This window comes from Orbicella faveolata, unplaced genomic scaffold, assembly GCF_042242905.1.
Source record: "Orbicella faveolata isolate gen_17 unplaced genomic scaffold, um_ofav_v1 contig_2, whole genome shotgun sequence".
In the NCBI taxonomy this organism is placed as follows: domain Eukaryota; kingdom Metazoa; phylum Cnidaria; class Anthozoa; order Scleractinia; family Merulinidae; genus Orbicella; species Orbicella faveolata.
Genome location: NW_028301547.1, coordinates 6,035,355 through 6,050,952, shown reverse-complemented (window position 1 = coordinate 6,050,952; position 15,598 = coordinate 6,035,355). Strand labels below are relative to the sequence as shown.

At 41.2% G+C, this 15,598-nt stretch overlaps 1 protein-coding gene and 2 pseudogenes across 3 annotated transcripts in view; 2 read left to right on the top strand and 1 right to left on the bottom strand.

Moving 5' to 3' along the window:
* The window catches only part of LOC149111697 (uncharacterized), a 62,128-nt gene that overhangs the window by 28,842 nt on the left and 17,688 nt on the right, over nucleotides 1–15,598 (top strand). The window contains exon 1 of one of the 3 annotated variants that reach the window (XM_089289189.1): nucleotides 15,402–15,574. The exons of the other annotated variants lie outside the window; for them this stretch is intronic. The gene's annotated coding sequence lies outside the window, so the exon portion shown is untranslated. Of the gene's footprint in view, nucleotides 1–15,401; nucleotides 15,575–15,598 lie in introns of those variants that run through there. 3 annotated transcript variants of the gene reach the window in all.
* On the bottom strand, nucleotides 2,939–5,325 carry LOC149111700 (uncharacterized; annotated as a pseudogene).
* Nucleotides 5,350–8,113, top strand: LOC149111699 (uncharacterized; annotated as a pseudogene).

The window sequence follows — 15,598 nt, the reverse complement described above, 5'->3', positions numbered from 1 at the left end:
GGTTACCACAGATGCGACAATGGTGGCATGACTCCCCTCTACCTTTTACTTGAAGACTGAGACAGTCTATGGGTCGAAGGTACCATTGTTGGTTCTGAGATCCTGGTGGTGTACTGGCCAATTGTTCTTCTTCGGCTTGCTCTTTCTCAGTCAAATCTTACAAGGTGGCAAGTTCAGAACGGACCGCCTGTGGTGCAGCCATGACATCTTCCTTGGCACTGCCTCTCTCAATATTTTACATCTTGCTATCAGCTGTTTCTGGTTGGGCCGACAATTTCTCTTTCTGTAACACAAGCACCTCATTAACTTTTGGGTACTTATGATGGGAGGAGAATCCCAATTTAAACTTGTTCGCAACTTCTTCCAAAACAATTTCATTCATTTGCTTAATTAGATCTTCATCTTGTACATCTTTTTTTTGGAGGAATGGCCTCAATCATCCTGAGTACCAGTGTCTAGTAGAAATATACCCTGGAGCAGATGCAGGGTCATACTTTAATCAGCGTCGACCTGGATCGGACCGGATCGGATCACGGATCGGATCACGGATCGGATCACGGACCGGATCACGGATCGGATCACGGATCGGATCACGGATCGGATCACAGAAAAAAAACAACAAAGTTTTAAAGAAAAAAAAATTCAAAAACAAAAATCAAACCGTTTAAAAGATAACAATAAATAAAAAATAAAAGTGGAAAACTAAAATATGTTAAATGAAAATAAGAATCCCGAATTTGACGCAATGACATATTAATTACAGAGAATGACAAGAGGTCATTTAAAAAGCCACATAAGCGCCTAATTTACGACGAATTTAAATTGTAATGAACAGGCAGATGTAGGTATATTTGAACGTTAGTTGGCTCGAAGCTTGCGTGAACTTCCCATTCTCGTTTTTGAAATTGTTATCAGTGGCTAATTCTCGGCTACATTTTTGTGTCAGATGTGAACGTTACAGCTGGCGTTACAGTTAATGAGAAAACTTACGTACGAGAGCTTAAGGACATGACTTGCTTTGAAGGAGCTACGTCACGATTTGCACATCTTGAAAAAACTAGCCTAGTTTTTCAAGTTCGTCATTTGCAATCCCCGTTAATCTTTGCCATCCTTAACGATCCTCATTCCGTTTTGATTTGTTCTTGCCTCTTAAGTGACGTCTCGTCTCTCTCGTCTGTGACCAGCTCCCAGTTGGCTTGATATTATAAAAGAATAAAGGAATATCACACCTGAATTAAATAAAACGTTCTGCTCACAGTAGTCACTCTAGTGCAATTTGCTCAACAAAATTTTGAATTTTTTTCCTTGATCCGATTCGTGATCCGATCCGTGATCCGGTTCGGTCCGATCCAGATTTTGTCGACGCCTCACTTTAATCGAGTGTCTGCATCCTTGAAGCAAACAGGATCTTCTGCCTGGTATGTAGGACCCTTATTACTAGGAAACTTTGAGAACACTCCTGGGGTTCCTGAGCTAATCACCCGGACTAATCACGACTAATGTAGAGATCTGCCAAAAGAGTTCGGTAGCGCTTTTTCCTCATAGTGTGATCTCAGTTATAGGTCTAAGGTAAGGAAGAGTCGCACTCTCCAGGCCTTCTAGGTAACTTCCTAAAACCTTGCCAAAACTTACATCTTATCCTACTTATCGAAATTCGATGATAAGAAAAAAACGTTTCACCGTGCCATTTTTGAAATAAACACGAAGCGAGCCTAGGCAAGGCAAGGACACGCCACCTTTGAAGCATTTTGTTGGCTTTTTTGTGTAATGGTGGAAAGCCGAAATAACGGTCGCACAACAATAGAAGTCGTGATGAAATAACGTTTTATTTTTGTTGTTGTTTTCTTTTCTTTTTTTTTTCTTTTCCCTTGTCCTTGTGGTATAGTGACTCTACGCTGAACGCGCTTTTTAGTGCTGAATGCACTATTGGGATGGTTTTGGGGGCCGCCTGCCGCTAAGGTACTAAGGTCCTAAGGCTTTTGTTTAATTACAATTAATTAATTGGTCTAGAGACAACGAGATGGTGGGGGTGAGCTGGGAAAGGTACATGTGTACCCTACGAAAAACGTGCTATCTCAAGGTCAGTTAGGGGTAAACATCGCAAAGCTATATATTTGTTTCAAGTAACCCCTTGCTCTCCTTGTGGTACTATTCTTTTAAGAACAAAACCAATTTGCTGTAAACGCATGCGCAGATTAGTTAGCGTTGGTGTCTTCCATACATTAGGTGGAGGATACATTGCATATGGGACAACACACAAATGTTGAGTAGTTTTCCTCATGTAGAACCGAACATGCAAGAGGCATGCGTTCTATCATCGTAAGTGTTATATACTATGTTTCCACGCGGTTTTTATGTCATATAATGTCAGCTACTAGGTAGCGCCACTTGTCCCTTTTTAGTGCAAAAGTTAAACGTACCTTTTAGAATTACCCACAGGTCGGTTCAACAAATATCATCTGCTGTTTTCAAACTACAATAGTATGTCTGTCAGGGTTTAAATAAAGAAGGGAAATGTGAAGTTTCTTATTAGCAGCTTATTTATTTCTTGCCTTAACTGCTTCTGTAAGAGAGACCAAAAAGTTCCCGTGTTAGTGGCTTTAATATTCTGCAAATTGACAAAAGAAAGCAGGAAAGTGCTCAAATATTACTGCAGACTCCGTGGCACCTAATGAAAGCGCTAATTAATTTAATCAGTCTTTGAGGAGACTCGTTCATCGATGCAGGATAATATCGGCCAAGTAACGCTGTTTACCTTCAATACTTCTCATTGAAACGCTTCCCAGTGATATCAATCAATATTGTTGTGTATTAATTTTAAATTGCTTTATTGTTAACAACAAAGGTGGCAACAGAAAAAGAAAGTGGCATTCCGTAACTATCTGATAATTTAATTAGTTCTTGTTCATCTAACGATAAAGATTAGCGAAAAAACTGAGCAATGACGTTTCGGTGTCATCCTGGCACCATTTTCAAGTTAAAAAATATTTGTGCGAAAAGTAAATTAATTTATACCAATGGTAGAGGTGCGAAATTGAATAAATTAAGATTAAGATAGCTGTTCAATGTTCATGTTCATTCCAATGAGGTGTCAAACACTGGTAATGAGTTCAGTGTCTGTTCAAAGCCTAAACAAATACTTTTGCGCGAATGGAGTCTGACTGTGTGTTAAGGCTCGGTTTCTTCTTGCGAATCCACAACATTTCGTGGATCAAGCAATCGAACTTTCCCTGACATTTCTTTAGGATCTTAAAGTTGTTAGTCAGGTCACCAACTGTATCAACTCGGTGTTCATTTTGAAGGTGTTTTCCGATGGCGGTAAATCGGTGTTCCTCAATGCGCTTGTAAAGATGACGGCTAGTGTAACCGACGTATTCTGCATCACACAGATCACATATATAGTTATAAACAACGCACTGTTGATTGATCAAAGGTGGTTTTGGCTCTTGTACTTTGAGATCATCGCCAATTTTACGGCTTCTGAACACCGGCTGTAGTTTGTGATCAAGTTTATTACTCAAGTCCGAGAGATGTTTCTTTACTATGTCCGCTGATTTCTGGTCTTAAGGAAGGACAATGCGGTAGATATTCTCTGTTGGAGGCGTCGATCTTGTGTCTGGTGACATCACTGAATTAACGAAACGGGTGATTGTGGAGTTCACAAGAGAATCTGAGTACTTGAGGTTAGAAAAGATCAGTTTAAGGCGTTCGCATTCTGTTGAGAATAGTTCCCATGTTGAGGACAAGCGGTAAGCACGGTTTAACATGGTTTTAACTAAAGATCTTTTATAGCGGTTGTCGACATGACTTTGGTGGTGTAAGAGGAGACCAGTGTTTGTGGGTTTACGGTAAACACTTGTTACCAGCTTGCAGCCCTTCTTGCATATTTCAATGCCGACAAATGGTAGCTTACCGTTAGATGCGATCTCCATGGTGAAGGATATGGATGGATGACAGTTGTTCAAAGTCTTCAGAAAGGCTTCTGCGGTTGGTATGTCTTTCATTGTGGCTAGTGTATCATCCACGTAGCGTCTGTAGAAGTCTGGCAACTTGTTCTCGTTTTGTAGCTTTTCCTCGATAGAACAAAGAAAAGTATTGGCCATTAGGGGACCCAAGGGAGAGCCCATCGCTACTCCATCAATTTGTTGGTAGAGTTGATCGTTAAATTGAAATAGCTGGTCCTTTGTTGCTACTGACAACAGTTCAATTAGATCAGCTTTGCTGATGTTTAGATGGTGTGTTTTGTTAAACCAGTTGTCAACAAAAGCTCTATCAGCAAGGATCTCGATGGTTTCTTGTAGTGGGACGTTCGTAAATAGCGAAGAGACATCATAAGATACTAGGATGTCAGATTCGTTGAGGCTCAGATTGCGAATCTCATCAGCGAAGGAAAATGTGTCAGATATTGTGTAGCTGTTGATCGACAGGGGCTTCAGTTTATCGTCGAGCCATCTCGCGAGGGCGAAGTTGTAAGTACTTGTGGCGGATAGAATGGGCCTCATCGCCAGTTTTTCTTTATGAGTCTTTGGCAGACCATAAAGATGGGCGAGTCGTGATCCTTTCGGGCAAACTGAGTCGGCAATCTGTTTTGGGAGAATTTTGCGCACGACAGATTCAAGGTGTTTCTCTTTCTGCAGTAAAGGGTGGTAGTTTTTGAGCGGTCGTCCACGCGTCTTGGGTCTCTCCGAACTTACGGCGGTAAATTTAGCTGTATCGTTGATGGAAGATTCACTCAAAAGGCGAACATATTCTGCCTTATCCATAACAACTACTCCTGTACCTTTATCTGGTTTCGTGATTACGATGTCATCTCTTCGTTTTAGTTGCTCAATAGCTCTTTGTAGCGCTTTCGGTGGTTTGGGGGCTTTGCACTCGATGTAGTTAAGCGCGATCGATCGAAGGGTGGCCGCAGCTAATTCCTTCTTATTGTCGGATAATGAAGGCTCCAGTTGCCAGAAGGCTTTCTCGAAGCTAGCTTGAATGTCCATTGAAGAGATGCGTTGCGGCAAGGAAAACTTCAAACCTCGACACAGAACAAGCTTCTGGAAGAATGAAAGCTTGTAGGAGGAAATGTTCTGGATATGTTTGTCCACATCGTGATCTTTGTTTAGCAGCTTCATGATTTTGTTGATATGGCCGCTCATCATTTTCTCATAGTGCTTTTTGCGGAGGTTAACCATCGTTCTCAGGATGCACATGTATTGGAGCGATGAACAATTCCGGCGTATTTCAACGTAGATTCCGTTAAGTTCCTTCTTCAGTGTCGCATTTTGCTTTACTTTTGCCCTTAGTTCTTCTGCGATGACATTAGTTGAAAATTGCTCGGAAGCCAGAACTGTTTAATCTTAATTTATTCAATTTCGCACCTCTACCATTGGTATAAATTAATTTACTTTTCGCACAAATATTTTTTAACTTGAAAATGGTGCCAGGATGACACCGAAACGTCGTTGCTCAGTTTTTTCGCTAATCTTTATCGTTAACTGTATTTCCAAATTTAATCTTATAAGAATTTTACAACGCGAAAACCAGCTGCAGTACTTCAGGCGACTTGAAGACTGCAGCAAGAAACAAATCCAATGCGATGGAGCCATCGAGTTTCTTCAGCTTTGCCAGAATTTCGAACTAACTCCTACCTTCGCCAAAGTTGATCAAACAAAGCATATGAAATGGTCAAAGGCTTCCGAGCAATTTTCAACTAATGTCATCGCAGAAGAACTAAGGGCAAAAGTAAAGCAAAATGCGACACTGAAGAAGGAACTTAACGGAATCTACGTTGAAATACACCGGAATTGTTCATCGCTCCAATACATGTGCATCCTGAGAACGATGGTTAACCTCCGCAAAAAGCACTATGAGAAAATGATGAGCGGCCATATCAACAAAATCATGAAGCTGCTAAACAAAGATCACGATGTGGACAAACATATCCAGAACATTTCCTCCTACAAGCTTTCATTCTTCCAGAAGCTTGTTCTGTGTCGAGGTTTGAAGTTTTCCTTGCCGCAACGCATCTCTTCAATGGACATTCAAGCTAGCTTCGAGAAAGCCTTCTGGCAACTGGAGCCTTCATTATCCGACAATAAGAAGGAATTAGCTGCGGCCACCCTTCGATCGATCGCGCTTAACTACATCGAGTGCAAAGCCCCCAAACCACCGAAAGCGCTACAAAGAGCTATTGAGCAACTAAAACGAAGAGATGACATCGTAATCACGAAACCAGATAAAGGTACAGGAGTAGTTGTTATGGATAAGGCAGAATATGTTCGCCTTTTGAGTGAATCTTCCATCAACGATACAGCTAAATTTACCGCCGTAAGTTCGGAGAGACCCAAGACGCGTGGACGACCGCTCAAAAACTACCACCCTTTACTGCAGAAAGAGAAACACCTTGAATCTGTCGTGCGCAAAATTCTCCCAAAACAGATTGCCGACTCAGTTTGCCCGAAAGGATCACGACTCGCCCATCTTTATGGTCTGCCAAAGACTCATAAAGAAAAACTGGCGATGAGGCCCATTCTATCCGCCACAAGTACTTACAACTTCGCCCTCGCGAGATGGCTCGACGATAAACTGAAGCCCCTGTCGATCAACAGCTACACAATATCTGACACATTTTCCTTCGCTGATGAGATTCGCAATCTGAGCCTCAACGAATCTGACATCCTAGTATCTTATGATGTCTCTTCGCTATTTACGAACGTCCCACTACAAGAAACCATCGAGATCCTTGCTGATAGAGCTTTTGTTGACAACTGGTTTAACAAAACACACCATCTAAACATCAGCAAAGCTGATCTAATTGAACTGTTGTCAGTAGCAACAAAGGACCAGCTATTTCAATTTAACGATCAACTCTACCAACAAATTGATGGAGTAGCGATGGGCTCTCCCTTGGGTCCCCTAATGGCCAATACTTTTCTTTGTTCTATCGAGGAAAAGCTACAAAACGAGAACAAGTTGCCAGACTTCTACAGACGCTACGTGGATGATACACTAGCCACAATGAAAGACATACCAACCGCAGAAGCCTTTCTGAAGACTTTGAACAACTGTCATCCATCCATATCCTTCACCATGGAGATCGCATCTAACGGTAAGCTACCATTTGTCGGCATTGAAATATGCAAGAAGGGCTGCAAGCTGGTAACAAGTGTTTACCGTAAACCCACAAACACTGGTCTCCTCTTACACCACCAAAGTCATGTCGACAACCGCTATAAAAGATCTTTAGTTAAAACCATGTTAAACCGTGCTTACCGCTTGTCCTCAACATGGGAACTATTCTCAACAGAATGCGAACGCCTTAAACTGATCTTTTCTAACCTCAAGTACTCAGATTCTCTTGTGAACTCCACAATCACCCGTTTCGTTAATTCAGTGATGTCACCAGACACAAGATCGACGCCTCCAACAGAGAATATCTACCGCATTGTCCTTCCTTAAGACCAGAAATCAGCGGACATAGTAAAGAAACATCTCTCGGACTTGAGTAATAAACTTGATCACAAACTACAGCCGGTGTTCAGAAGCCGTAAAATTGGCGATGATCTCAAAGTACAAGAGCCAAAACCACCTTTGATCAATCAACAGTGCGTTGTTTATAACTATATATGTGATCTGTGTGATGCAGAATACGTCGGTTACACTAGCCGTCATCTTTACAAGCGCATTGAGGAACACCGATTTACCGCCATCGGAAAACACCTTCAAAATGAACACCGAGTTGATACAGTTGGTGACCTGACTAACAACTTTAAGATCCTAAAGAAATGTCAGGGAAAGTTCGATTGCTTGATCCACGAAATGTTGTGGATTCGCAAGAAGAAACCGAGCCTTAACACACAGTCAGACTCCATTCGCGCAAAAGTATTTGTTTAGGCTTTGAACAGACACTGAACTCATTACCAGTGTTTGACACCTCATTGGAATGAACATGAACATTGAACAGCTATCTTAATCTTAATTTATTCAATTTCGCACCTCTACCATTGGTATAAATTAATTTACTTTTCGCACAAATATTTTTTAACTTGAAAATGGTGCCAGGATGACACCGAAACGTCGTTGCTCAGTTTTTTCGCTAATCTTTATCGTTAACTGTATTTCCAAATTTAATCTTATAAGAATCTTGTTCATCTGTGATGAAAAAATTTGCGTTTTGAGAAAAAAAAAAAACAAAATTGTTTCTCTTCCATTTCTTCGTCAGATATTTAACTTTCTTTCATTTATCCCCCAAAACAAGCTCATCTTCCGTGTGTTTTGGAGAAAACAAGATTTTCATGTTACATACCTTTGCGAGGAAAACAAGAGTATCAAGTTACAAAGTTGGCGCGAAGAGCTAAATGGTCACGTTTGTTCAACGGATTACTGATTTTAAAATGAACGAAAATCATCGTAAAACACCAGGGTAAAATTTAAAAGCTGTCGTGACAAACAGTAACTGTACGTAATTTTCGGACCTTGAATGAAAATACAACCGTGAAACGTACTCAATGCTATGGGGAAAAGCCCTAGCAGACTACCAATGTAGATACAAACCGGAAGTGAACCGAGCAGGGGTGAGTACTTATGGGACTACCGTGCCAGAGCTATCAATTGCAGTCTGCACTATCTGAGATTGTCTCACTAGTTTTAATTTCTAAGATGAGAAAAGGTAACAAGGAGAAAAAAAAAAAACATTGATACTGGTTGAGAAAATTAAGAACGAACAAAAATGAGAGAAATGAAAACGAGAATTATTACTTGCTTTGGTCATCGGACAAGAAGCGGTGCGAGAGACCGAGACAATTACAAAGAAAGTACCACTTTGATTTTGATGAGTCACTTTGATGACTCATAGCCACTTTGATTTTCTTTTTTTTGTTTTGTTTTTGCTATGTTTGTTTGTTTGTTGGTGTTGTTTTTTTTTTTTTGAACGACGGCAAAGTCTACTTAATCAGTCTAAAACTAGTAGTAATCAGAGATTATGAGAGTGCGTTCGACGCTCTCACTTTAATATATAATTATATATCGTAAATAAATGATTTCACTAGCTGACTTTCAACCTTTGTCTATTGCTAAGATCAACATTTTTCAGCAGCAACCGAGGTTTTACAGTCAGATATGCATAGTGTCAAAGTCCATGCTAGTGAAGAGGTCACGATTTGTTGATACGTTGCGTGACGCTGCCAGTTTCTGTAGTCTCCCAAGTTTCATAGAATATTTAAATTACGTACATTATTCTAAGCTAGCATTTGCAGTCGCGTGCTCGTTTCGCGACTAATTCGAGTATTTCCCCTGATGAATAAAGTAGTCTTATGGATCTTGCCTTCAGAGTACTTTTCCACCGATTCCAAACAATAAAATTTCGACCGGATAAAGACTGAGCTATCTGTCGCGACTGCAACTTATCAACAAATGCAATCAAAATGTAGCTGTTTCCCACGGTTTATCATCCCAAAGCCAAGTCGTGTTAATAAACAAGGACAATACCCTCAGATTGCGATAAATGCTGCCGTCGAAGCGTTTAAATTCGCCAAAATCTAACGCTGAGAGCACATTATAGCGAGGCGTACGGCGACGGATGTGTCGAAAACGAAGACCCAAAAACGAGGACCGAAGACCTAAGACCCTCTGGTCTAAAACGAAGACCCACTGGTCTAAAACGAAGACCCACCGGTCTAAAACGAAGACCCACTGGTCATTTCTGTAGCGCATAAATTAAAATGTCATCTGAACGCACAGCAAACTTGACAGTTGCTTTATCTCAGTCGGTACAACGTGTCAAATTGTGTAACGCAATAAAATTCCAAAAGTATAGAAATATTCGATTTAGTGACGATTTTAGTATAATTTGCCGTCACCAATATTCTATTTTTCAAATGCATATGAGCAAATTATGATGAGGTGACTTCATTACTTCGCTTTACTGTCCTTATCATATAAAGGCGCAAAGGTTAACTGTGCGTGACTCGCAAATTTATTCACCACGTGCTACAAGAATTTGATTTTCCCAGGAAAATTACGTAATCACTCTCGCATGCATCTCTCACTTCTGCAGCGCATAAATTTAAATGTCATCTGAGCGCGCGACAAACTTGACAGTTACTTTATCTCAGCCAGTACAACACGTGTCAAATTTTGTCACGCAATTAAATTTCAACAGTATAGAAATATACGTTTTAGTGACGATTTTAGTATATTTTGTCGTCACCAATATTCTATTTTTCAAATGCATATGAGCAAATTACGATGAGGTGACTTCATTACTTCGCTTTACTGTCCTTATCATATATAGGCGCAAAGGTCAACTGTTCGTGACCCGCAAATTTATTTACCACGTGCTACAAGAATTTGTTTTAGACCAGGAAAATTATGTAATCACTCTCGCATGCATCTCTCACTTCTGTAGCGCATAAATTTAAATGTCATCTGATCCTAGCAGTATATATTCAGGACGCCTGTCAGATATGAACTCAATTCAATGACTTCGCTCTCTATGAGTTCTCGTAGCTCAGTGGATAGAGCGCCCGCTTGGTATTCAAGAGGTCATGAGTTCGATTCCTGTCGGTAATTCAGAATTTTTTCTTTGTCCCACGCTCGTGTCATGTAGATTAGTTCACTTTTTCACATTTCATTACCGGGCTTAAAAATTCACCATCTTTATTTATTTATCAAACATCTTTTAGTTGTAAACGGTCTCGCAGGAATGATTCAGGGAAGCGATGTATGTCACACAACATCGATGTATGGTATTGAAAACTGATGTATCCCGGACGAAATTGATTTATGTTATTTTCCAATTTGTATTACCATGCGTAACAGTAATTAATTTAACAAAACATTGCTGTATTCACGTTTGGAATTTTGTCCGCAAAACAGCCTCATATTCGGTACGCGCTAAAATTAGACCTGAGTGAATAACCCAATCAATCGTTGGGATTTGTGATCGATCAAAAAAACTACTGCAGACATTATGTTTGACATTATACTTCTGGGTCTCATTATTGCAATGCTGAATTTAGACAGGAGGAGAAGCCATCTGGTAACCCCAAACGAACTACCCCAAACTTGTGGTATCGTCTAAGGCATGCCAGAGTGCTCAAACTAGTGAGCATGCCCAATGCTAATAGCAATGACTCACCCTAGTAGAGTGCTCAGTTTGGACATGAAAACATAGCTTGATATGCTTGATATGTATCTGACTGCAAACAGTACTGTTTCGGCCTTCTGAGCATCATCAGAGTAGAACTCAATCTTGGATGAAGGAGAAGCAATATGATCACCCCAAACGATCCCACACTTGTGGTATCGTCTAAGTTGTGCCAGAGTGCTCAAGCTAGTTAATTAGTTAGTATGCGAAATCTCTCGAAATCTCTCGAGAAATGACTTCTTCGTGTTGTCAGTTTCCTTGCGCACGTATTCCGCTTAGGAAACTTGTCGGACAGTATAGTTCAAGGATCGGGCCAATCAAATCCAGTCTTTACCTCATGCCGAGGTCCTCCCGACTAACGGCGGCAGGCGTGGGTACGAGGCAATTCTCGTGGAGAGTTTCAGAAAAAAAAATATTCCAAAAAATATTCAAACTCAGCGGTGGATTTCGTCAGATTTGTCGCAAACATAAATGGCAAGCTGCGAGAGATGCTGTTACCTCAGCATCTCTAAAGCAAATGAAGACCACGTAACGCGGGAACACTTTAATTTTGAAGACATCAACCCGCTGAAATCATATTTTTTTGTCAATAAAATTTCCCCCTGGGAACTCTTCGACGAGGTACGGCATGTTCCATGGCGGCAGATGATTCAACTTGGCTGGCACTACGGTCGATTCATTTATACCATGCAGTTCAACTTTGATGTTGGTATCTACCCTGTGCGAGGTCTTCATCGACTACAGCCAACCAACCGCGTCAGGATAGTGTGTGCCCTTGCGGAGTGCCCAGGCTGCGGCATCAATGCACCTACAGACATCGTAACGATATATCCGTGGAATGATGATTGATGTGCGCGTTATGGGAGTTATTGAGGAGTTCCCGCCGAAAGAAGACAAAAACTATGAGGGAAAATCCGTTTAGCAGGAACACCTCTTAATAGTCGTTAAGCACAACCTAAACCATTCCATGCTTTATTTAAGTTGATAATGGTACTGTGTACTTTTATGTGTGGTCGGTCGATTGAAAGAACGTGAACCAACAGACACTGAAAGCAATTGGAATTATTGGAGTTTCAGAAGTAATTCTAATTCAAATAACAGAGAATCGTTTAGTGTATACAGAACTTTCCTTGTGTAGTAAACACGGTGTACAGTTTCGCAACATTGTAATTCTCTTGTCGTCATTCTTCAGTGGTTAGTACAATTTTAGTGCAGTAATAAAATGCAAACTAACGTTAGCAGAAATACAAAGTAAAGAAACTACAACGATTATTAGCTAAAAAGTAGTCTTGTATTGCATTTCTAATCTTGAGCAATAGTGGTAAAATAAAGTCAACTTTGCAGGGTAGCCCTTGATGCAGAAAGGTTGAACTTTTTGCTTCTCTGTCTCTCCCTCCCCTGAGAGACTGATGCAAAGGATCCGAAATCTGATTTTGCTTTCTTCTGAGACATTTCCGTTATCCACTCCCCAATCTGGGCTAATAATAAAAGTCTGGATTTATGATAAAGGTGTCAAAATGGTGCAAAACTTTTTCTTTTCACTGCCAGCGGTCGCCGGAAGCCAGGTCAGTGCGGCGCTTCAAAACTCAGGGGTTTCCGTCAAGGAGGGTTGTGGCAGAGATCTCAAGGTGCTGGTTTCAAGCCAGCCCCAAGGGACCGTTCATTTTTTTATAAGGTAGGGGGGGCTGGTGGGATTTGGGGGGGGGGGGCCATGCAAAAAAATGCCTTTCGAGGGGGGGCCATCCCAAAAAAATAAGGGAAAAAGGGGGGGTCACGTGAAATATTTTAGTAAAACTTTAAAATGGCATAATGTCTGAATATCAAAAAAATTGCTATAGAATAAACATAGAAGGCAGGATACAAATTTATTACAACTTTCCTTCTGCTTTAAAAAAACGTTTGGCGACAAAAAGCATTTGTAGATACTGAAACAAAGTATCTAACACTGTTATTTTGGGATGCAACTTTCACTGGCACTCATCTTCATCTTCGCTGTCGTCGAGTTCTTCGTCGACGCTTGTGCTGCTATGGGAATCTCTTTCACCAATGCTGCAAGAAGCAGCAATGCTTTCCGTCAGAGTGTACTCTTCAGAGTACATGAAGGTGTAAACACAATCTCTGACTTCCTGCTCAAGGTTGGTGGTGATTCTGTTTCCTGCACCATTGGTGAAATAATTCCCTTCCAAGAGCTGTGCGACGTATGGCCCATCTCTTCTATATAACGACGTGGCAACATCCTCAACCTTAATACACTCTTCCGGGACGGCCGCTCTAGGAGGGTACACAAGGCATTGTGGAAGATCATTTCCTAGCGGGTTTCCAACACAGATTCCATAAACTCGTTGGACGCTGTTTTCAGTCCGCTTCCTCTTTCTTTCATTTGACTTTCTGCGGTTTTCTTTTTTCCTTCTCCTTTTGTTGATGTGCTGTTTGAGTATGCCCTTGAATATGCTGTTATAATTGCTCTTCTTATTTTCTAGTGCTTCCATGTCCCGCGTGACCTTCGTCAACTTAGCTTCTATACATTTGATCTGTTTTACATTAAAACTGTGGGCAAATTCTTCGTCCTGCTTTAAAGCAAGCCCATTGGACTGAAAGAGTGTGGAATCGTGTTCCTTTACATCTTTCAATATGACATTCAACTTTTCCACCATTGCTTTGTGTTCTTTGATGGAGAAGTTCAGTTTTCTTCCATCACTGGGCTTCAACTGGTACCCTGGCATGGAAAACTCACTCGCCCTTTCTGAACGGCCATCCTTACTTAGAAAGATTGCTTCTTTTTCTTAAACCAGTTCCTGACCATTCCTGCCTACCGGAATACCACTACCTCTCCTACCAGAAGACCCCAAAAGAAGGGCGTGATCCAGATGACTGGCAGCCAAGGGTCCAAGCGAAGAAAGAGCATGGAAGTGGCAGGCTGGTTTTATCTCACCCAGAGAGCGTTGCTCTATTTGCAGATAAGTTTATTGTCAAATCAAAGTTTGTGGTGGATTATCCTCAGCATCTTGAAGTGCTGGAATTTAAAAGGAGAAAGAGAGCAGAAGAAAAGGCAAAGTTAAGTAGGGACGCAAAAGATAAATCATATGAGGATTATCCTTGGACTGAGTTGTGCGAAGATCTAACCAAGCTTAAAACGCTACGTGTTCCAGAACTAAACAAGTACTTGAACCACCTCGGGCTGAAGCAGCATTTGAAAAGCAGCAAGAGTGAGAAAGTAAAGGCAATTGTAAGACATTCATGCTTGCAGCAGAAGAGTCCTCTCAGAGCTGGCCAACCAACACTGAGAAATGCCAGGACATTGACACAAAATGACAACAGGGCAAGTGCTGACAGCAGTGAAACGGATGAAAGTGACAATGATGAGTATGACAGTGATGCCATTAACTCTGGGGGACAAGATGACTCAAGCGACGTCATTCTTGCATTCATCAATTCAGATGAGGAAGATGCCAATGAGAGGCCAAATGCCACACGCTCAGGGCGAGCCATAACTAGGAGATCCGAAATTGACTTCTCTTTCTTTTGATTTGTTTTTTAAACAACAGCTCTCTGTAGTATAGGGATTGTAAATATTGTTTTCATAGTGAGCACAATAACGTGAAGTAGGGGGATAATAGAGAAATATTTAAAAAGTTGAAATCTAAATACATGTATTGTTTGTTCAATTTATTTTGGGGGGGGGGGTCATCCCAAAAAATTACCGCTATAAGGGGGGGCCATGTGAAAAAATTGGTAAGCTGAGGGGGGGTCATGTGATTTTTAAATGGTGCTTCCCAAATCCCACCAGCCCCCCCTCCCTCATAAAAAAATGAACGGTCCCCAAGGGCCTTAACCCAGGAGGGTGGAATGGGTAACAGAGTGAGGCATTTTTGGCTATAAAACTGGCCATTTTCTTTGCAGGGCAGCCCTCGCGGACTCTGCTGTGCTAAGATTTCTAATTGCAAAGTCATCGAATAAAAATCGCCTCTCTTTGAACTGGAATAACCTAACGTACTGCACGAACTAGCCTCTTTAAACATCAAAGTCAAAAATGAAGGACATAAAATAATTAGAGATGTCAAAATTCTCACTAAGGCCCTGGGGCTCAATTTCAGTATGAAGTTCTTAAAAGTCAAGATGCATCCTAAACGTTGTTTCCTAGCAGTAGGCTTTTGCATTCGAACGATACTTACGAGTCATCTTAATCTGGCCTGGAAGGCCTTGGTGAGTCTGACCACATGAGCGTGCCACGTGTTGGTTGGATTTCCCATCATTCCAAGCGCTGCGCAAAACAACAACAACGTGCTCGGCTGCCAGGTCACCGATGATCTTTGCGAAATTTTGCAGGATTCATATGCTTGTGTTTCGCGAACTGGCTGCGGTTTGTAAACAGCAAATTGGATAATATATTCTGTCGTGCTGGATGTACTCGATCTTTTAAACCCTGTACACTGCATGTTGGTAAGCATCCAGTAAGAAATCTGG